This window comes from Oryctolagus cuniculus, chromosome 7, assembly GCF_964237555.1.
Source record: "Oryctolagus cuniculus chromosome 7, mOryCun1.1, whole genome shotgun sequence".
NCBI lineage: Eukaryota > Metazoa > Chordata > Mammalia > Lagomorpha > Leporidae > Oryctolagus > Oryctolagus cuniculus.
Genome location: NC_091438.1, coordinates 98,215,853 through 98,238,608, shown reverse-complemented (window position 1 = coordinate 98,238,608; position 22,756 = coordinate 98,215,853). Strand labels below are relative to the sequence as shown.

Sequence of the window (22,756 nt, the reverse complement as noted above, 5' to 3'; positions counted from 1 at the left end):
AATCAAGTCTCAAGGCCAGTCAATATGCAAAGGGTTGGGTAAATAGATTCTACCTTATAAAGAGAGGAAATTTGAGGTCAGGCACACTGCAAGTTGTATAGATACAGAGAGAAGACAAAATGAGATCATTTTTAGAATCAATTGTATGGTTATTTGACTATTTTAAAAAGTTGATAATCTGTCAAGCACATAGAAGCTTTTCAAGAATCTATGCTTAATAATATATTTCCCCATCATCCCACAGCCCTCTTCCTCAACACAAAGGAACCATCATCCTGAATCCAACGCATATTATCTTTCATCTTGCTTTCATTTTTACATGTTATTGTTATACATATGTTACTTTCTAATCTTTTACTTTATCTTGCAGTATTTAGTCATTCAGAACTTATTTTTCGTTCTCTATTATGTTGATGATGTTTATCCATACAATTGCATGTCACTATAACTCATTGGCTTTAACTGCTATCTAATAGTCCAGTGTGTGCCTTCATTTTACACTTCTATCTGTTTTCTGCCGTATTCCCATCACAACTGTCATTGAGCCTTGAATAAAGTCTTTCAACCAACTAGTATCTGATTCCCTTAACAATTACGTAGGCAAGACTCTTTATTGTCCAAAAAAAATTCTTAAAAAAACTCAGGTAGCAAGAAGGCTGTTCATTATGTGTTGCTTTCAAAAAAAAGTGTAACAAAAGGCAAAATTAATCATTCTCAAAGTTAGTGAAGTTAATATTAGTATTTTTGTGGAAAAAGAAAAGGTTACTTGTGTATTCTCTTATCTCCTAATATGTGGCTTCTGATTTAAAAGCTGGATTTTTTTTCCCTAATGATAGGCACTGTGTTTATGAGTATATGACTGTGAGCTGCTGTTTCCAAAATGACAGGCACTAATGACATTAAAGAGCTGCACTAACGCTCTGCCAGTTCAGGACCAATGCCAGCATATGATATGTGCCAGTGGACAGTGTGACTTAGGGGCCCGAATATACAGGATTCCAGATCTCTACTACTGAAGAGCTAATCGTGCTAATTCTGGATGCAGAATAAGGTCCCCCCAGGTCCTGTGATGAAATTGATGAGCATTTCTCTCTGCCTCTTCTTGTGAATTGAGATTTTTATGGGCTATCTTATTGGGTATCATAATTGAAAGTAGGGAAGTCATTTTTTGTATTCCCCCTACATTGCTAAATTTATAGAAACAGACCCTACAGCATTAAATTGGCCACATTCCTCTTCACATACTTCTATTGAGCCAAGTGTCTTTTATCTTCCTTGAGTCATGTACTATTTATCTGATCAAAATTTTACATAAGTGTTGTTCTGTGTATGTGATATGGGAGGAAAGAACAGAGGTTTGAGAATATTCAAGGGTCAGCTATGTGTATACGCTATAGAACTGGTCAGCTGTACAGTTGTAGCATAGTTCTTTATAGAAACAAAGCCAGGCCAGCGCCGCAGCTCACTAGGCTAATCCTCCACCTTCCGGTGCCGGCACACCGGGTTCTAGTCCCGGTTGGGGCGCCGGATTCTGTCCCGGTTGCCCCTCTTCCAGGCCAGCTCTCTGCTGTGGCCATGGAGTGCAGTGGAAGATGGCCCAAGTGCTTGGGCCCTGCACCCCATGGGAGACCAGGAGAAGTACCTGGCTCCTGCCATCGGATCAGCGTGGTGCAGTGACCACAGCGCACCGGCCACAGCGGCCATTGGAAGGTGAACCAATGGTAAAGGAAGACCTTTCTCTCTGTCTGTCTCTCTCACTGTCCACTCTGCCTGTCAAAAAAATAAAAATAAAAAAATAAAAAAAGAAACAAAGCCAACAGAATATACAATTATGCAGATACATAAGAGGAGATTTAATATGGGATTTGGCTTGCATGATTATGGAGGACAAGAAGTCTTAGCACGTGCTGTCTGTAAGATGGAGAAATAGGAAAGCAGGTAGTGTGGGTCTGAGTTCAAAGCTCTGAAAACAGGGAGCTCCAAGTGCCCAAGGGCAGAAGATAGATGTCCCAGGTCAAGAAGAAAGAGGAAATAAGCTCTTGCTCTACAGTTTAGTTTCATTTTGGAGGGCTCTCAATAGATAGTATATTGCCTGCACACATTGAAAAATATGAACCTTTTTATCTGTCAAATGATTCAAATGTTTATCTCTTCCTGAAACATCCTTTTAGACACAGAAAGTTTTATGAGCTATCTGGTCATCCCTTAGCTCAGTCAAGTCAACACGAAAATTAATTGTCAAAACAGCCTAGGAGTTTAAATTCCTGAGCAGTGACCTTTCCAGGCAGTGTCTAGCTGTGTGAGTTCCAGAAAGACCATTATCACCAGGTTTTACTTTCTTTAACAGAAAATTTGCAATGAATTACATTGGGTTCAATGGAATTTCCTTTTATAGAGACATTGTGGCTACAGTTTAATTGTCCTTCAGACCCTGGAACACAAAATGCATCCTGCCCCATCACACCTTTCAGAAATATTACTTTATCTAATGACCCTCTAGCTCTTTTCTCACCTATTTCCTCATATAGCCCTGCCTGTAGTTAATCCAAACTCATTCATCCAACTCAGTTCAAAAGCCACTTCAAAGATTTTACTATCCCTCTTATCTACCTGTTCCTATAGTACCTTAGCCTTTATCATCATTATACTCATTATGCTTATAATTAAATAATCACTCATTTCATCCCTATTGAAAAATTAAACCAAAGAATGACCACATCTGTCAACATGTATTTTTATGTTCTACACCTAGCAGTCATGTGTTAAATGATTACAAAGTAACACAGCATAAACATAGAGACATACATATGATTTTATGTAAATCTTTAGAAGGTTTATATATACTTTTCAATAAAAATTTCTAGTGATCATTAAATTCCTTTACAGTTGAAAAATGGACATGTTTTGCATAGAAAACTTAAGAAACATTTAAGAAAAGATCAAAGAGTAGGGGATTGTGAAAGAGAAAGGGGAATATAAAGAAAATTAAAAGGAGTCCCTTGGAGTACTGCTAAAAGTTGTATGCTTGTGCCAACATAGACTTCAATTGCTTTCAGCACAAAGCAGATACTAATTAGTGGAATAATCTTTGTTTCTCAGTTTGAAAGAATGCTGTGATTGCTTTCCTCCAGTGAGAGACCAGGCCTTACTAGTTGTAAAGATCAATTGACAGCATGTGAAAGCCTCACCAATTAATGGCTGCATGTCACCTAAGTGGCCTGAAGAATGAATATCCACACTGCACAGCAGGTTAGGTGCGATGCATTTGCTTCTATATGTTTTGCTCATTGTCATATGTCATTTGTATATCTTCTTAAGTAATATAGAATGCTAACCTAGTGTTGATAGTTCTTCATAGCTAATTTGTGAAATAATGTATTTCCGTGTGTTTACTAGTGAAAACTGCAACTGTACACATCAAAATTCCTAACATTTCAATAATTATCAAATCATTTTATTACATATGGCACTCATTCTGTACATCTATTTCATGTTTAAATTATATTTATAATGAATTAAAAGATGAGAATTAATTATATGAATTCAGAGAGCTCTATAAAATTAGAGAAAACTTTTGGTCTCATAGTTCTTCCTTTATAGAAAAAGAAAATCACAGATCATTCTAGTAATAGGATCAAGGATGTTTTGTGTTTACATCAAGTTATCACCATGAATCCTCTTACACATCATATATTCCTTTTTTCATTACTGCAAGGTTTTAATTTGTGGCCTCAATTTTTAAATATTTTAATAATTGTGTTCTAGTGAGTTTATCTCTAGATAGTTTATAAGCCTTTTGGAGAAAAACAATGAAATGAAAAGTTAGTGAAGAGTAAACAAATTAATAATTTGTAAATGCAAAATCATTTTCTGTAAATAAATGCTGTCATTCTATAGTGGAACGTATGAAAGCACAGGGGCAAACTCATCTATTTCCCAAAGCCTATTTCCTCTGGTTTCCAATTTTATTCAGGAAATAGTCTGAGCTTCTAGAAAGGTCCCAGGACATGAAATAGTCATATGCAAATAACCATTGTAGCTGTTAATTTCAATATGTCAAAATATTAGATTTACATCTCTCTATGGATATCAGCATTTTAAAAAGAGAAATGACATCCCTGATTTCATTCTATTAAGGCATTTAAAGTAAGCAGTCCCACACTGCTCTCTAATCACTCAGCAGAGAAGAGGGTTTAGCTATGCAGGCACAGACTAAAATCCCTTGTTTCTCTTACTGAAATGCATTGCAAATAGAAATATTGGGCAGTGCTTGCATTACCAACCACTACAAGCCTCTTTGAGGGATTTGCTATTTCTTCATGTAACTAGGAGAGCTTTGCATTGAACTCCATATCCATGGTGGTTTCACCTGGCAACCACCCATGCTTGTATTAAATCTTTCCGTTGCATATTGTTTGCTCTTGCTACTAATTCCCTTTGGAGCAATGTGTCTTGGCTGATTGAAATAGCAAAAACCTCTTTCTGTTTGTGAGAATTAACCTGTCTCTGTATTGTCACTCCAGTCACTGCCTTGTAAAATTATCTTCTGACACAGGCAGATGGAACAAAACAGGAGAAGCGGGCACAACCACTAGACTGTTAATGGGAATAAAGGAAAGAACATCTGGGTGTGAGCTGGTTCTATCTCCAACACTAATTGACCATGACCTTCATTCAGGCTCTGGCTTGAACATTCCAGATCTAAGATTTTATTGTATGTAAAATAATAGTGTTGGTCTACAGTAGGAGTCAGTTAATTTCAATGCACATATAGATACCCTAGGAATTCTGTTAAAATGTAATTCCTGATTCAATAAATTTGGGATAAAGTAAACTATTTCCATTTGTAACAATCTTCTGGGATGATGATGATGTCATTGATCTAGGAAGTTAGGGAGAGAATCATAAAAATCCATTATTAGCAAAGTTTCTATTTAACGAGTACTTATGTAAGTAAACAAGAAAACCTATTCCAATATTACAATGGAGATATATTCAATTGTAATGTATTATGTTCATTCTGTCATTAAGTGAACTTAAATATCCCTATCTTTTTCTAAAACCCATTTGCCCACAAAAAAACATAATAGAACTGATGTACCATGTGCTTACTTCTAGCAAATTCTATAGTTAATGAATTGGTGTCAGAGTGGTCACATGACAAAGATGCATTTAAATCCAAGTCTTATAACAGTGATCTCTCTCAGGTCCTCTGCCCAAAAGAATGAAGTAGTAGATTCAAACAATGATACTTTTATCCAAACACCGGTTGTGACATTGCTGTTTTGAAAAACTACAAGAATCATTGTTTTTCCAGGAATGAGGGTTTTAAAAATATGTGGGGAGGAAAACACAGGGAAGCAGATACACTGATGTGGGCTATAAAGATTTAGGACTATGAAGAAAAGTGCCCCACCAAAGAGCACTGGTAGTTAAAATGCAACTCCATCCAAGTATCATCTGAGACTCCTGTGAACTGTGGAAAATACTGTAGAGGTGATTACAGGGGCAGACTCAAGGCCAAGTCCCTACGTCACCTACATGTTCAGCTCCTACTCATTTTATGTGATCACACAACCATTTCGCCTATGCTCCAAATAGACATTTCCACAAATATTATTTAGAAAACAGATGAAATCATTTATTCACTGTTCTCTTGATGAATTAATAATACCCAATTTAAAATTATGTAGATAAGTAGATAGATAAGAAGAGAGTCTGTTGGACGGATAGATGATATACTGTTAAATTCCTTCTAGCTGATATGAGGTGAAACTACAAAACCATGTAATGGATTGTTTGTAAAAGTCTATTTCGGTGTGAAACTGCTATCTGACATATATTTCGATTACTATTTTAGGAGTGTTCCTGGGGTGACTCCTGCTTGCTTTTTTTGTCCTCAGCTGAACCCTATTACTGTCAGCCTTACCCTTAAAATACCTCACACAATTTAGAGGCCAGAATAAGCAGTGTGTATTTTCTAAACCACAAGAGAAGATTGGTTTTTATGTACTTTCCATTATTTAAGCATTTAACAAATATTTGATAAACATATATTATACAGCAGACAATATACTAGCTACTAGAAAAATTAGTCTTGCTTTTCTTTGCCCACCAGGAGCTGTGGCAAATATCTCACTCATTCAATACCCATAGATACCCATGATATGAAAGTGAATATACTCATTTGGTTATTGTGGTACAAATTGATCCAGAAAGGAGACTTTGTTAAGACTGAATGTTCCATAATGACAGAATGTAAAGTTTTACCTGTACCTTCTAAACCAGACATTAGTTCTTCAGCTGTACATTCTTTGCACTTCATGTTTTCAGCTTCCTGATTTGGTAGGATTATGACATCCATGACAACTTTTTCCAAACACATTTCTCTCATGTACATCTAGAAATACACAACAAAGTGTCTTGGGACTCCAAGCCTGTGTGCTACTTGTCATCTGAACAGTCCGCCTTTTCTTGGAGATGTGCGGCAAAGGCAAGTCCAGAGTTTCTACATCCTCTCTTCTCTCTGCATAAAACATATAGGAATGCAAAAACATTCAATCAAAGATTTTAATAGCAAATATTATTCAAATTTATGATTCTTCTTGCCCAGGAATGTTATGTGTTAAGTAGTGTAAAACAGACTATAACTATACAAGTTGTCTCATTCATTTATAAGAATTTCTGAAAATATTACATAGATTTTGGTAGTATAGTTTGCATAGCTTTAAAAAGTATGTGCTAACTTTACCCAGTTTTATTTGCTTTCCGCAGAACAGCTGAACAGAAAAAAATGTCTTCCTCTGAGCCTAGTGACTTTCATTTTGTTTGCATCATCCAGAGGGTTGACGTCTCTCTCTTTAAGTGAAAATGACCTTCCCTATTGAGTTTAAAGCATCAATTAAACTGATTTAATATCAGAGAGTACCAACATAATTGTTATTTAAGTTAATTTCCTACTATTGAAGATATTATCTTGGTATATCTATTATTACTCTCAGTAATTCAAAACTTCAAGATATTATTTATTGAATGCCTACTGGGTGCCAGGAAATACCCTGGGCTCCAAAAGAATAAAGGCCGACTTAATCATAAAGGACATACAAATGATTAAATGAGACAAAGTATATGAAAACCCAATATAAATGAGAAAGGAACCAAAATGTAAGAAATCACTTCTGCAGTATCTTCATTTGAAAGGAAACATAATTTTAGTCATACTAATGTTTCTCTTCTTCTTGAAAAAAAAAAAAGATGTTGCAAGTCTTAAAAACCAAAAACATATTATCTATACTTATGAACTACCTGGAGTCCATATTGTTTTAAGTTGTCTTGAAGAAAAACTCATCTGGTGTATGCTACAATATTTTGTAGATTCTAATCTCTTGCCTACAGAGAGAAATAATTTTTCAATGCAAAGGAGTCATCAGCAGTAGCACTCAATATGACAAAGCAAATGTGAAGTGGGTCTATTAGCAAAAGACTTTTTGACTTTTCAAGATGTTCAATTGAACATTTAAAAGGTTTAGTCTCATATCAGTTCTAGAAAGCCCCCCTGGGGCAGGCTTAAGTAACTATGCCATTAGGCACTCAGCTGCAAATTGCCTATTAAATCTGACTGAAACTGTAAAATTGCTTTTCACAATGCAAATTAATGTAAATAAGAACAATTGGTTACACATATCACAGGCTATCAAATTGTGGACAGATGATGCATACTTTCCCCACCCCTTCTGAATTAGAATTACCTTAAAGTTATATTTAGTTGTTCATAACTAACTTGGGTGTCCCTATGATAAATTTTATAGATTTATTAAAGGCAGGACATATGACCAATATGTGTTATCTATCACATTTAATATAAATGTCTTTGTACTTTTGTTCCGGTTCAGTGGGCATAAACCCAAAACATACATTTATCTTTTAGGTTATAGTAGCATCATTCCATTACTAAACACTATTGCAAAACTGTATCTTATTTTTCACAAATGCATTGTAAGAATGAAAAAAGTTAGTGCAAATTATAAAATGCCATATCTTATTTGGTAATATACATGGAGGAACCATATTACTACTTTTTAAATTCTTAGTTTCCATGGCTCTGAAATGAAGGCAGCAGTGTAAAAGAGGAATGTTCAAAGTGATATGAGATAGGGCAGGTAGCTAGATTAGGGTCAGGAGGTGGAAGCCACAACTCCCCCACCCTATGTAATGCTACCCACCTACCTGTCAAACAAAGGGACCCTTTCCCAAGATGTACTTCCCCTTACCTGGGACCTGGGGACAGTACTATGATACCACTCCCTTTCTAAGCTCCCAAGAAGCCTGGTAAGGGAAGGAAGTGCTCTCTCTCACTCTCTCTCCCTCCCTCTCTCTCTCTCTCTCTCTCTCCACATGAACCCTGAACAAGCAGAGTATGGAAATCTGTCTCTTTTCCCTTCCTGGCGCACTATCCCTGAATGGTGACAATGTGTGTGTATGTTTGAGTGTGTGTTTTCCTCACCTTTTGCTTAAACTTTATCACTCTGTGCATTGTGGTCATGCCTCTACTTAGACTGCTTCTGTAAGTAAGAGGCAAGAGCCTGGAATAGGAATTTAGGTCCAACCTAGCCGACAACAAATGATTAAATTAAAATGTGTGTTGATGTTTAGAGGTATTTATAAACAAACCCCTTTATATAGCTGAAATTCAAAGCAAATTAAGATTCAGGCAAATAGAGGTTAAAAAAATGGTTATGTTAGGGCAAATTTACAACAAATCTAGTTGTATAGATCTTATTGGCTTTAACTATGATTCTAGAATCAAGTAGCAGTCTGGACCAAATACAGTTCAGATGCTCCATGGTGGCTATGTAGGAATCAAGTTTTTCTGTGAACATAAGAAAACACACTTTCCTGCTTTAAAGTGGAAAGGTTCTAGTCATAGATTAGTTGGTGGTTTCTTTCTCTTTCTTTCTTTCTTTCTCTCTCTCTCTCTCTTTCTTTCTTTCTCTCTCTCTCCTTCCTTCCTTCCTTCTTTCTTTCTTTCTTTCTTTCTTTCTTTCTTTCTGACAGGCAGAGTGGACAGTGAGAGAGAGAGACAGAGAGAAAAATCTTCCTTTACCGTTGGTTCACCCCACCAATGGCCGCTGTACCGCGCTGATCTGAAGCCAGGAGCCAGGTGCTTCTCCTGGTCTCCCATGCGAGTGCAGGGCCCAAGGACTTGGGCCATCCTCCACTGCACTCCTGGGCCACAGCAAAGAGCTGGCCTGGAAGAGGAGCAACCGGGACAGAATCCGGTGCCCTGACCAGGACTAGAACCCGGGGTGCTGGCACCTCAGGCTATTGAGCTGCATTTATTTATTTGAAAGTCAGAGTTACACAGAGAGAGGAGAGGCAGAGAGAGAGACAAAGAGGTCTTCCATCCGCTGGTTCACTCCCCAATTAGCTACAAGGGCCAGAGCTGTGCCGATCCGAAGCCAGGAGCCAGGAGCTTCTTCTGGGTCTCCCAAGTGGGCGCAGGGGCCCAAGCACTTGGGCCATCTTCTACTGCTTTCTCTGGCCACAGCAGAGAGCTGGATCAGAAGAGGAGCAGCCAGGAGTAAAACCGGCGCCCATATGGGGTGCCAGCACTTCAGGCCAGGGAGTTAACCCGCTGCGCCACAGTGTTGGCCCCCGTGCCGGCCCCTAGTTGGTGTTTTCTATGTCGTATTTTTTCTATTTTCAATTTGTCCTCTACATTGAGCTTTTTTTTTTTAACTTTTATTTTGTGAATATAAATTTCCAAAGTACAGCTTATGGATTACAATGGCTTGCCCCCCATAACGTCCCTCCCACCCTCAACCCTCCCCTTTCCCACTCCCTCTCCCCTTCTATTCACATCAAGATTCATTTTCGATTCTCTTTATATACAGAAGATCAGTTTAGCATACATTAAGTAAAGATTTCAACAGTTTGCTCCCACACAGAAACATAAAGTGAAAATAGCTTTGGTTTCATCCTACGGATTTAAAAAGCCAGAGCCACCCTAGTCTACTGGCCTTCTAATGCAAAAATATCTTTAACAATGCCCTTTTTTTCTGATAAAGTGGTAGTGATGATCTTAACTTGCTTATACCCTATTTCTGAATTCTTAACTCCACTATACAGTACCATCCTTAGGAAAGCAGAGCCTTCCCCACCCAGTTTACCACCTAATCGAGAGCAGTTGAGAGTTTGTCTCCTTAACCTGCCTTGTCCTTAGGAGTAGTGAGCACAGGGGTGGAAAAAGGGAGGAACTGGTCTGCTGGATCTCCCTTTATAAGTAAACAATAAATGAATAAATAGTTCGTCCAAAGGATGTTTGTCAAGTGATCAGTGTTCAGAAGCAGCTTATAAATGTAGCCATTATGACTATAATTTACATGTTCATTATGATTTTTCTGACTACTATGAAGAGTAGGTGTGAACAGCATAACTTGGTGGCGTGAAAGAGAGAGGCAGTAGCCTGGCCTTTGTGCACACATTTCATTGTATCCTTATTTCTGATACTACATTAATAAACTTAAAATTGCCCGTGAGTCCTGAACAACCGAAAAACATATTTTCAAGAAGTCCTTGGCATCCTAGGGATTGGAATTCCTTGTTGGTTACCTGTCTCCATCTGTTCCTTTCTCCTTGACGATGACATTGGAGAGACTTTATAATACAACTGTAGGTGGACTTAATAAGAACTAAAAGATGTCACAAGAAATAATCTTAACAACTACTTCCAGTTAAAAGATAACCTGTGACATTTGGTAGGTTTTCACCATCTCGTAATGCACATTTTGAAAAGGTAGTCTATTATCTCACATTATAATGATTGTAGAAATGTTTGCCACTATTGCTTCATTATTAACATTTTAAGTTCTCAGCCAAAAAGTGAAACAAACATATTTTAATTTCAATTTGTATTACAATATATATGAGCATGTCAAATTATTTAAGCTCTTCCTATCAAACCTTCATCATTATACTCAAAATAAATATGATACAATCTCAACTCTATTTCAAATGAGAAGGTATGAAAAAAGTTCAGAACTATCTGAAAATATCAGAGAAACTGTATCAAGCAAAATAATTTCCATCATATAATATGAATGTCATATAAAAATCATCTACAGAGCATTGTTTATGAAATCATTCTAATATGATTTGAAGAAATGATCAATATGTTGTTTCCAGCAGAGCATTTATGCCTAGTATCTATTAAGATTTTATTTAATCCTGAGACATGTCATAAATTTAGTGAGAAGAAGGTTATAGAAGTAAAGTTTTTCTTTTCACTATTTCAATCATGTCCAAACTGAAGCGTTAACCTTTCACCCAACATAACAACATAAAGTGATAAACTTATTAACCAGTTGATATCATGTATGGATTGTTCTCAATTTCTTTACATTAGTTTATCATATATGATCTATAGTTTATATTTTATTTTTCCTTCATTTATGGTTATTTTCCATTATCATTAATAAAGAGTAATATCAACTAGAAAGAGAGAGAGAGAAGAAGGAAGGGAGGAAAAAAATGATTGTGGGAAAGTCAAGCCTTTGCATAAGATTCATAAAATTTGGAAATACTACAAGCTTGATAATTAAATTATTAATATTATTTATTACATTTCTGTATTTTTGGCTTTGGAAATCCACCATCGAATACATTTTTACATATGAATTCAGCTTACCCTTAATAATCATCTGTAATAAATGCTGTGCAATAAAGGCCAACAACCTCTTATCTCAAACAACTGTTACTCTAAAGGCACAAGGTAGTCCCCTATTGCCAAGGAATTAATTTTCCTGGGAGCAGCCATCAGGCAATTCAAGATGGGTACCAATTTCCTCCACCCTTTGAAAGTAACATAGAAGAGGAGCATTCTTTATCTCCTCCTAGAGTTCTTAGGAAGAACTGGGCATCAGTTGCCCATGGTAGTAAGCTGCTTAACCACATACTTTATTGAATTTCTTTCCTTTCCTATCTTATTTCCTTACTCTCTTGGTCTTACTCGTGTTTCCTGGAAGGCCTCACAAAATTTACTTGCACTCAAATAGTTTAAATGAAAACAATCTTTGATAGCAATTTTATTTTATTTGAAATTTATTTTATATGAAAGGCAGAGTTACAGAGAGGGAAGAAGGGGGAAGGGAGAAAAGAGAGAGAGAGAGAGAGAGAGAGCGAGCTTGCATCCACTGTTTCACTTCCCAAATGGCTGCAATGGCGAGAGCTGGACCAGACTGAAGCCAGGAGCCAGGAGATTCTTCCAGATCTCACATGTGGGTACAGGGACCCAAGCACTTGGGACATCTTTCCCAGGCTCATTTAGCAGGCAACTGGATCAGAAGTGGAGCAGCTGGGTATTGAACTGGCTCCTGTACATGATATCAGTGCTGTAGATAGCAGCTTAACCCACCATGACACAGCGCCAGCCCAATAGCAATTTTTATAAAATACAGGCCTTCATACATGCCATCCACAAAGTAAACATGATTAAGACATTTAAAGTTTGCCTTCTTTTTGTAATGTACTTAATCTTCATGATAAAACCCATAAGGTAAGTATTAGGCTCTTTATTATATGAGAAACGAGAGGCTAGAGAGGTCAAATGTCTTGCTACAAACACATGTTTATTGACAGTGCTGATGACCCAACATAACAAGCAAAACTCAGGTTGACCAGTACTCAGTGATATTGTAGAACAATTTTTAAATATATTCAGATATTGTCTGGTGTCGCTGAGAGTTGTTAAACAATTTTACATCAATTTATGTAAAATACAAGGCTATATCATGGATATGAAAGTAGATATTTTTCTTTGTTATTGGAGAAAGCCCTGGGATTACCTTATTATTTTCATTGAGGTTATCAAAGACATCATGCTTTCAGTAAAAACGAGTGGAGAGTTACATATATATAGTCTCTTATCTGGTCTTAAATAAATATTTTAGAGAATTCTGCTAAATTGACTTGTACAGAAAAGAAAAACACAGATAACATTGGCAGATGGTGATTCACTAATCTGAAGAAAATGTTTAAGGGCATGGAACTGGGTTGAAGATGGAACAGTACTTCAAAAAGTTTGTGGAAATGGAATTAAAAGATATGTTTGTTCTGAAAGATTTTTGAAATTCATGCATGTTTCTTTCATAATGTCTGTCCCAGTATTAGCCATTGTAAAAATGTCTCCAACATTAGGAAAAAAGAAAAATCATATTTTGGTGATTTCGTGTTTTATCATCATCATTCTATCATCCCATTTTCTGTTGTTTGCTGAAGATGGTTTTTTTCTAAAGACCAGAGGTCTTTGTTAAGAATTTATTAATATGGCCAGTCTCATAAACTTCAGAGTACAACAGTTCCTTATTTACAAATCACTAGTTTTTGAAGCTTTGGAGGTTTATATATTGTATATCCAAATATTTAATAGGAAGCCAGTAGATGACAATAATATCATCAGTATGGCACAATGATCTTTTAAAACATAAGCCTTTTTTTTAAAGATTTTATTTATTTATTTGACAAGTAGAGTTACAGACAGTGAGAGTGAGAGACAGAGGAAAAGGTCTTCCTTCCATTGGTTCACTCCCCAAATGGTCACAACGGCCAGAGCTGCGCTGATCCAAAGCCAGGAGCCAGGTGCTTCCTCCTGGTCTCCCATGCGGGTGCAGGGTCCCAAACACTTGGGCCATCTTCTACTGGTTTCCCAGGCCACAGCAGAGAGCTGGATTGGAAGAGGAGCAGCTGAGACTAGAAAGGTACCAGGGTACCTTTTTCCTCACATCCCTACCAGTATTTGTTTGTTGATTTCTTTATGTGAGCCATTCTTTTTTTTTTTTTTTTTAAGATTTATTTATTTGAAAGTCAAAGCTACAGAGAGAGAGAGAGAGAGAGAGGTCTTCCATCCGATGGTTCACTCCCCAGATGGCCTCAATAGCTGGAGCTGCGCCAATCGGAAGCCAGGAGCCAGGAGCTTCCTCCAGGTCTCCCACATGGGTGCAGGGTCCCAAACACTTGGGCCATCTTCTACTGCTTTCCCAGGCCATAGCAGAGAGCTGGATCAGAAGTGGAGCAGCCAGGTCTTGAACCGGCGCCCATAAGGGATGCCGGCACTTAAGACCAGGGCATTAACCCGCTGTGCCACAGTGCCAGCCCCAATGTGAGCCATTCTAATTTGAATGAAATTTCATCATGGTTTTGAATTGCATGTTCCTGATGGCTAGTGATCCTGAGCGTTTTCTCAAATGTCTGTTGGCCATTTGAATTTCTTCTCTTGAAAAAATACCTGTTCAAGTCCTTTGCCCATTTCTTAACTGGATTATTTGCTCTGTTGGCCATTTGAATTTCTTCTCTTGAAAAAATACCTGTTCAAGTCCTTTGCCCATTTCTTAACTGGATTATTTGCTTTGTTATTGATGAGTGTTTTGAGCGCTTTATAGATTGTGGATGTCAACCCTTTATCAGTTTCATAGTTTGCAAATATTTTCTCCCATTCTATCATTAGCCTCTTCACTTTTCTGAATGTTTCAGTGCAGAAGCTTCTCAGCTTGATGGAATCCCTTTTGTCAATTTTGGATTTGATTATCTGTGTTTCTGGGGTCTTTTCCAAGAATTCTTTGCCTATGCCAATGTCTTGCAGAGTTTTTTCAATGTTTCCTAATAATTTGATGATATCAGGTTGTAGATTTAGGTCTTTGATCCATTTTGAGTAGATTTTTGTGTAAGGTATAAGTTAGAGATCCAGTTTCATACTTCTGCATGTGACGATCCAGTTTCCACGGCATCATTTGTTAAAGAGACTGTCTTTACTCTAGGGACTGATTTTAGCTCCTTTATCAAAGATAAGTTGGTTGTATATGCATGGATTGATTTCTGGAGTTTCTATTCTGTTCCATTTGATCTACAATCCTGTTTTTGTGCCAGTACCAGATTGATTTCATTTTAATTGCCCTGTAGTATGTCTTGAAATCTGTTATTGTGATGCCTCTGGCTTTCTTTTTATTGTTTAAGATTGTTTTAGCTATTCAAGATCTCTTGTTATTCCATATGAATTTTAGCCATCATTTTTTCTAGATCTGCAAAGAATGTCATTGATATGTTGATTGGGATCTCATGGAATATGTAAAATGCTTTTGCTAGTATGGACATTTTGATGATGTTGAATCTTCCAATCCATGAACATTGAATATTTTTCCATTTTTAAATGTCTTCTTGCATTTCTTTCTTCAGTGTTTTGTAATTTTCATCATAGAATCTTTGACATCCTTGGTTAAATTATTCCAAGGCATTTGATTCTTTTTGTAGCTGTTGTGAATGGGAATGGTTTTATAAGTTCTTTCTCAGCCAAGACATTGTCTGTGTATACAAAGGCTATTGATTTCTCTGTGTTGATTTTATATGATGCCACTTTACCAAACTATTTTATGAGTTCCAATAGTCTCTTAGTGCAGTCTTTTGGAACCCCTATATACAATGAAATCATCTGCAAATAGGGGTAGTTTGATTTCCTCTTTTCCAATTTGTATCCCTCTGACTCTTTTTCTTGCCTCATTGCTCTGGCTGAAACTTCCAGGACAATATTAAATAGCAATGGTGAGAGTGGTCATCCTTGTCTGGTTCAGGATCTTAGGGGGAATGCTTCCACTTTTCCCAAATTCAATAGGATGCTGGCTGTAGGTTTGCCATTAACTGCCTTGATTTATGTTAAGGAATGTTCCTTCCGTACCCAATTTCCTTAAAGTTTTCATCATGAAAGGATGCTGTATTTTATAAAATGCTTTCTGTACATCTATTGAAATAACCATATGATTTTTGTTCTTCCATTTGTTAATGCAATGTATCACATTTGCTGATTTGTGAAAGTTGAGCCATTCCTGCATAGCAGGTATAAATCCTATTTGGTCCAGGTGAATGATCTTTCTGATGTGTTGTTGGATGCAAATAGCTAATATTTTATTGAGGATTTTTGCATCTACATTCATTAGGGATATTGGTCTAGAGTTCTCTGTTTTTGTTGCATTTTTTTCTGGCTCACAAATTTTTTTGCCTTTTCTTTTTTTAACTTTTATTTAATAAATATAAATTTGCAAAGTACAGTTTATGGATTACAATGGCTTTTCCCCCCATAACTTCCCTCCCACCCGCAACCCTCCCCTCTCCCTCTCCCTCTCCCTCTCCCCTTCCATTCACATCAAGAGTCATTTTCAATGATCTTTATATACAGAAGATCAATTTAGTATAAATTAAGTAAAGATTTCAACAGTTTTGCACCCACACTGAAACACAAAGTGTAAAATACTGTTTGACTACTAGTTATAGCATTAATTTACATTGTACAACACATTACGGACAGAGATCCTACATGGGGAGTAGTTTATTTATTTATTTATTTAATTATTTATTTTTTGACAGGCAGAGTTAGACAGTGAGAGACAAAGATCTTCCTTCCATTGGTTCACCCCTCAAATGGCCGCTACAGCCGGCATGTTGTGCCGATCCGAAGCCAGGAGCCAGGGGCTTCCTCCTGGTCTCCCATGTGGGTGCAGGGCCCAAGCACCTGGGCCATCCTCCACTGCCTTCCTGGGCCACAGTAGAGAGCTGGACTGGAGGAGGATCAACCGGGACAGAATCTGGCGCCCTTACCGGGACTAGAACCCGGGGTGCCGGCACCACAGCGGAGGATTAGCCTAGTGAGCCGTGGCGCCAGCCACAGAAGTTTATTAACATATATAATTCTTATATACAAAGGAGAAGTCAGGGAAAGTGTAAGTCTCAAAGAAGTATCCTATACCCCTTACTTATACAACATCTTCAACAAATAATAAATTTGTAAATAAATACAAGTTGAAATAAAAGGGCCTTTCATTTCCAGGAGCAAATTATGGGAAGGAAATATATGGAAAATTAATGCTAGATAAAGACAAGTTAGTACACCTTGCTATGTAGAGTCTTCTGTTGTTGTCTCTAGGCTGAAAGGGTTAAACTTATATCCACTGATCAGCCTTTGGTCTTCTATCACAGAGCTGAGAAGGGACACATCTGTAAATACATATCCCTTTAGGAAATAGGGGGATGGCAGAGAGTTATTCTTAAACCTGCTGCTTCTCAGTTGCTTTCAACTAAACTAATCCCTGTACCATAGTGGTATATTTAAGAGTGACATATTTTGCCATGGTTTAATACTTAAAGGAGGGTGTCCTGTATTTGATTCAAAGGATAAAAAATATAATTACTTTCAGCAAATCATATATCAGTATGAAATCCTGTAAGCAATCTTTCAATAGATTAGCTTAAGATTATTTCAATAATAAAAATAAACTCCAAAAATTATTATGTGCATTTTAACATTGAATTGGAAATGGTACTGTATATTTTAACATTTATCTTTTAGCAAATTTAGGAAATTTTCTATTGTTAGTTCATATTAGGAAAATAAATGACTGTCTCTTGTATAATTAACTAAATAGCAATCTTGCTTTGTCTTGTGGCCATATCCTATGTTTCTGAGTTATTGGGGTATCCATATGACTCCTCAGATTTAGAAATCACCATTATTAATGAGACTTATTTTGTTTCAGATATTTGATCTTTTATGTTACATATGTTTTTTACATAACTGCTTCATGTTTTTGTCAACAAGCTGATAGAACGAAGATAGGAAAATGTAAATCACTGGTACTACTAATACCAGAAGAAAGTCATTACTAATTAATAATATGCAAAAGCACCCTATTTACATATGTATTTGAGCACGTGTTAAAGTGACATTAAACACTCTATATTATTTTCCTCTCCTCTTAAAACTTCATTTTTATAATCTCCAAAGAGAGAGCTGTGACCCTTCTGTAGCAATAGCAGTGCTTATGAGGAAATTACTAAAAATTTAATCCATTCATCCAACCAGTATTATACAATAATAGAACATTGTGCTTCATTTATTTGAAAATATTTTCATGCAACATAATAAGTGTTATGACAATAATAAACAGTTACTCCAAACATAAATATATTAGATATTAACTGAGCAGATTTAATTTTAAGTTTAAGTCTATTGAGGAATTGTTTCAATGCATTATCTTGTCTTGGCTGGTAGAGATTTCATTGATTTCTTCACTCTTCCTCCACTCTTGAAAAAGTTAATTTGTGTATCTACATCCAAACTTTTCATCTGAACAAAATTTCAATTCTTTCTGTTTTCTCCAACATCTAGCTACAACTCTCTAAGCAAACTTTTCCAACTTTTTTACCTTCCTGCGTGACTTCCTGTCACAGAGAGCTAAAACCTTAATACGTAGGTCTCTGCTAGGAGTCCATGATCCTTTTCAGCCGACCCTTGCCCTCCGACCTGAAGCCTTATGAGCTGAACTCTGAATTCTGAAAGTCCTCATCCCTGCAGTGTAGGGACTTGATTGATCTCCAAACAAATTAAGATCTGGGACACTAAGAATGTTCCCCAAAATGCTCGAGTTGCATGTGTCATTATCCAAGAGGTTCAAGACCATGGAGAACTTCACAGAAAGTATTGACAAGCTAGCTGGAGAACCCAAAGAAACTTAATGATCCATAGAAAGATTTATCTCTACTAATATTTGGACTAACACTGGCCTGGTTACCTTAGAGTTCAACTCTCACCTTCTTATTTTAATAATATCTTTAATATTAATGTTACTTTTTTATTTTAGGTATGCCTATTTTTAAGCTGACTGAACTGTTAAAACAGTTGATTTTTTTCTCCACCTCTAAATAATGGGAATAATTTCCTTTACAGAAACTCTGCAACCAGAGTTTGCCACACACAACTTTTAGACTCTGTTTTAACGTACTCGAGAGGTTTCTGATTACCTCTGAATCACTAATAGATATTTGCTTTAAATGAAAGAAGAAGTTGACAGCATTCAACCTTATTTGATTAGGCCAATACTCGTGGAAGCAGGGACTGTTGACAATACCCAGGCACCAAATTTTGTGCTAACAGGCTCACCAGCTGAACAGCTAATTGCAAAACATTACCTTACCTCGTAATAATCCCTGATAAAATACATCTTCACCCTATCTCAATGACTCAGATAACATCTTTGTCAACAAGACTCCTGTGGGTAGAAGTTACCTTTCTTGCAACAGCTTAAATAAAACCATCTTCTCAGTTGTTCAATTCATTGTGTATGACTGATGGTCAGAAAGTCAAGATCAAAATCCAACATGACTCTGATATTCAGTTAGGTTCTGGATGCAATAATGTCACATCAAATGAATCACTTTATTCTAGAACACTTGCTATGTGATCTCATCCATACAAATGCACTCTTCTTCAAATACAACATTTAATAACAGTGACAAAGGAGTGTACATGTCTCCAGTGTAACTTTGTCAATGGCCAGATCCTCTTTAGCAGTTATCTTCTGAACATTTTAAGGGCATTTTCTACTTTATCTTCATTTTCAAAGTAAGTATTATATGTACTTTTTAATAATATTTAAAGAACTAAGAATTTTTCCCATTCCTACCCTTTTTCTAAACGATTTGAACATAGTCTCTCTTGCTAAGATCTAGGTTGTAACAAAGCTAAATTAACAAAAACATAGTTGGCACTAAGACTCAAGTTCAAGGAGCAGGCTAAGTCACTTTCTTTCTTTCTTTCTTTTTTTTTTTTTTTTTTTTTTGAGAGGCAGAGTGGACAGTGAGAGAGAGAGACAGAGAGAAAGGTCTTCCTTTTTTTTTCCGTTGGTTCACCCTCCAATGGCCGCCGCGGCCAGCAAGCTATGGCCGGTGCATCGCGCTGATCCGAAGCCAGGAGCCAGGTACTTCTCCTGGTCTCCCATGCGGGTGCAGGGCCCAATGACTTGGGCCATCCTCCACTGCACTCCCTGGCCACAGCAGAGAGCTGGCCTGGAAGAGGGGCAACCAGGACAGAATCCGGCGCCCCAACCGAGACTAGAACCCGGTGTGCCAGCGCCGCAGGCGGAGGATTAGCCTAGTGAGCAGTGGTGCTGGCTAAGTCACTTTCAACATATAACCCAAAGACTTTTTAACATATTAGTGCATAGGCAACTAAATCAAGATGCATTTTGGCAGAATTAAAGATTACCTGGCAAATGGGCAATCTATAAAAATTAAAAAATTATGCTAAATACTGTCTTCTTTACCTCCAGACTGGAAATGGCTGAAACTGAACTGGAACTACAGGTTGAAGCAAACAATAGAAGCTTAAAGCAGAGCAGAGGACTAAAAGGTTGAACAGAAAGAGATCAAATGGATAGGGGTGTGGTGATGGGGCTGGTGCAAAGCTTAGAGGATGAAGGACTGTTGAGGTGCAGAGATGAGAAATAACATAGACTGGAAAGGCCACTTTGGAAACCCACCTCCCCAGAGAGCCCCTTGGGAATAGAAAGATACACCCCCAATCAGAGAAAGGGTGATTGTGGGAATTCTGAATTCTCTCTGTGTTCTTTCCCAGCTAACAGAGTGTGCAATATTAAATAGTATCACTACTCCCTTCCACTAGTAATGGTATTAACACTGTTCCAATCCATGTATGTCTGCCTCTAACACACATGATTCTTTTATTGTATGTCTGCCTCTATCACACATGATTCTTTTCTTGTATGTCTGCCTCTAACACACATGATTCTTTTCTTGTGTCTCTGCCCTTCTTGCTTCCATCTTGTTTATTATATTTTGCTGTTCACCTTGATTGCGATGGCCTTTGCTTCGGTAAGCCAAGAGTTACTCAATAACCTAGTTGTAGTTAAGAACAAGGAATTCAGTGTTCACATAAGTTAAGCCAGCAGAATAAATTCTGTTAGTTCCCTTAGAAAAAGTGCCTTGCAGTCCTTGAGATGCACATTTCACAGAGCAGTTTTCTACACAGTAGCTTGTGATGTGTCAGCGTCGGGTTATTTATTTACAATCGTATTTCCTTGCTAAGGTAAAAGGTAAGCAAGGAATGAAAGCAATTATCACAGTTTTTTTCCACTGAGGCTGTCAGTGCAATGTACCCCTGTGACACAGCCTGACACTTTTAATGAATTCCCAGGGTTATGCGACAATACTACTAACACCCACATCTGTCACTTGGAGATAGGGATTTTCTTTGCATTCTTGAGCTTGGATGCTAACATTCTTTGTCCTAGCTAATGAGGATCTGACTTTTTATTCTGGAACAGGGCACTTTAATAATGTGTCTCCACAGATCACATTGAACAGACCCTAAATTGTGATTCAGTCAGAGCTGATTCCAAATACACGGTTTAATAAAATTCAGTGGAACATGCTTAGAGGCTTTATTTTGTCAGTAGATAAAACTGCATATATTGAGGAGTCAAAAGGCCCATAGTTAAATTTACCACTTTCTCTGCACAGCTGCACTGCTTTTCCGTGAGTCCATTCCTATTTGTGTGCTTGTTCACCTCTTTACTGACAGGGATTTCTAAAACACTGTTGTGTTGAACTCTGGCAGAAATGCATGGCTGCCCAGCATTATTTAACAGTCTGTGCCGGGCAAGGCCAGCTGGCCTCTAGGAGTCATACTCCTCCAACCTGATTTTAGAGAGTTCCTTCTCACCCTAATTTGTTAGGAAAAATCAACTTGTAGTGGGCAAAATACCAGGTATGAGTAAACACTGGAAAACAGGTATCCTGGGGCTGTGATCATTAGTACAGACACTTGGTACAGAATCAAGCATGTGTTACAATAGAACTTCTGCAACTGAGGAATGAAAGAATAGGCTAAGGAAGGGACCTCCCATAAGGCTTGCTTTGGAGGGTAACAGGGGCCTAAGATATGGGGTGGAGTCATGAGAGATGTGAATGAAGCTGAGTTTGGAAAAACGCTATTCAGAAGACTCATTTAAGAGGAACACAAGCATCAGATGGGCAGCCCTAGCCAGATTTCAGATTGTCAGCCCACTCTGAGCAGGAGTGTTGCCAAGAGCTGGAGGCATCACAGGCAATAGGATCCAGCTGGAAATAATGGTGGAGGGTGTCCAGCCCCAGCAAGCAGGCCCAGGGTGAGAAAGGATCTTCAATACCAGTGGAGAACTTAGGCACCACCTTCTCAAACCAAGCCATGACCACAAGGATGACAGCTCAATGACGAAGAGGACCAAGACAAGAAAGGGCAAGAGACATGTGCAAAAGTGTGTTAAGTTTTAAATAAGTCACACATTGAGTAAATTGATCAGTAAGCCAACAGGTGCGAGGTTAAGTGGCTTTGGCAAAGTGGACTTTTCCCAGGTGCAGAAAGAGTCAAAGAGCAGTCTGAAATTCGAGGAGCCTACAGGTGCCTGGGACTGAATCAGGTCACAGGCAACAAAATTAGTTCCACATCCCAGAGGTCCAGGTGCCAGTGATCTAAGGGGTAGCTTACCGCGATCAGTGTTGTCCAGAAACTGAGTGATGCCCCATGCACAGGTGGAAGGCATCAACACAGAATGACTGGAAGAAAGCAAGGGGTAATTGGCAAGTGAAGTCATCACACAGAGTTTAGAAATAGATCCTATCCAATTAGCTCAGCTTCAGACAGGCATGTTAAAGTTGTATGCTCTGCTCCCACTCACTGCCTGTTGGGCAACAAAGACAAGGAATCCATAATTCTCTGATATGTATATGAATATATTTAACCTTCTTGTGTTCACGTCTTTATTGTTCACTTGAGAAAATCCATGGACAAAAGAAGATCCTACAACACAGGCATAATTTAACATCAAGTATCATAACCTTGAAGGTAGACAACAGATTCGTGTTTCTTAAACAAAACAAACAA

At 37.6% G+C, this 22,756-nt stretch overlaps 1 long non-coding RNA gene across 2 annotated transcripts; it reads right to left on the bottom strand.

Moving 5' to 3' along the window:
* Positions 1-4,681: 4,681 nt before the first annotated feature.
* On the bottom strand, positions 4,682-19,437 carry LOC103350148 (uncharacterized). 2 transcript variants are annotated; one of them, XR_007923592.2, is made up of 3 exons: positions 19,011-19,437; positions 6,277-6,526; positions 4,682-4,882 (listed from the first exon to the last, which is right to left on the bottom strand). It is a non-coding gene; the product is annotated as an uncharacterized lncRNA (long non-coding RNA). The 2 variants fall into 2 exon arrangements; XR_518235.3 differs by having other exon boundaries at positions 19,103-19,433.
* Positions 19,438-22,756: the final 3,319 nt, after the last annotated feature.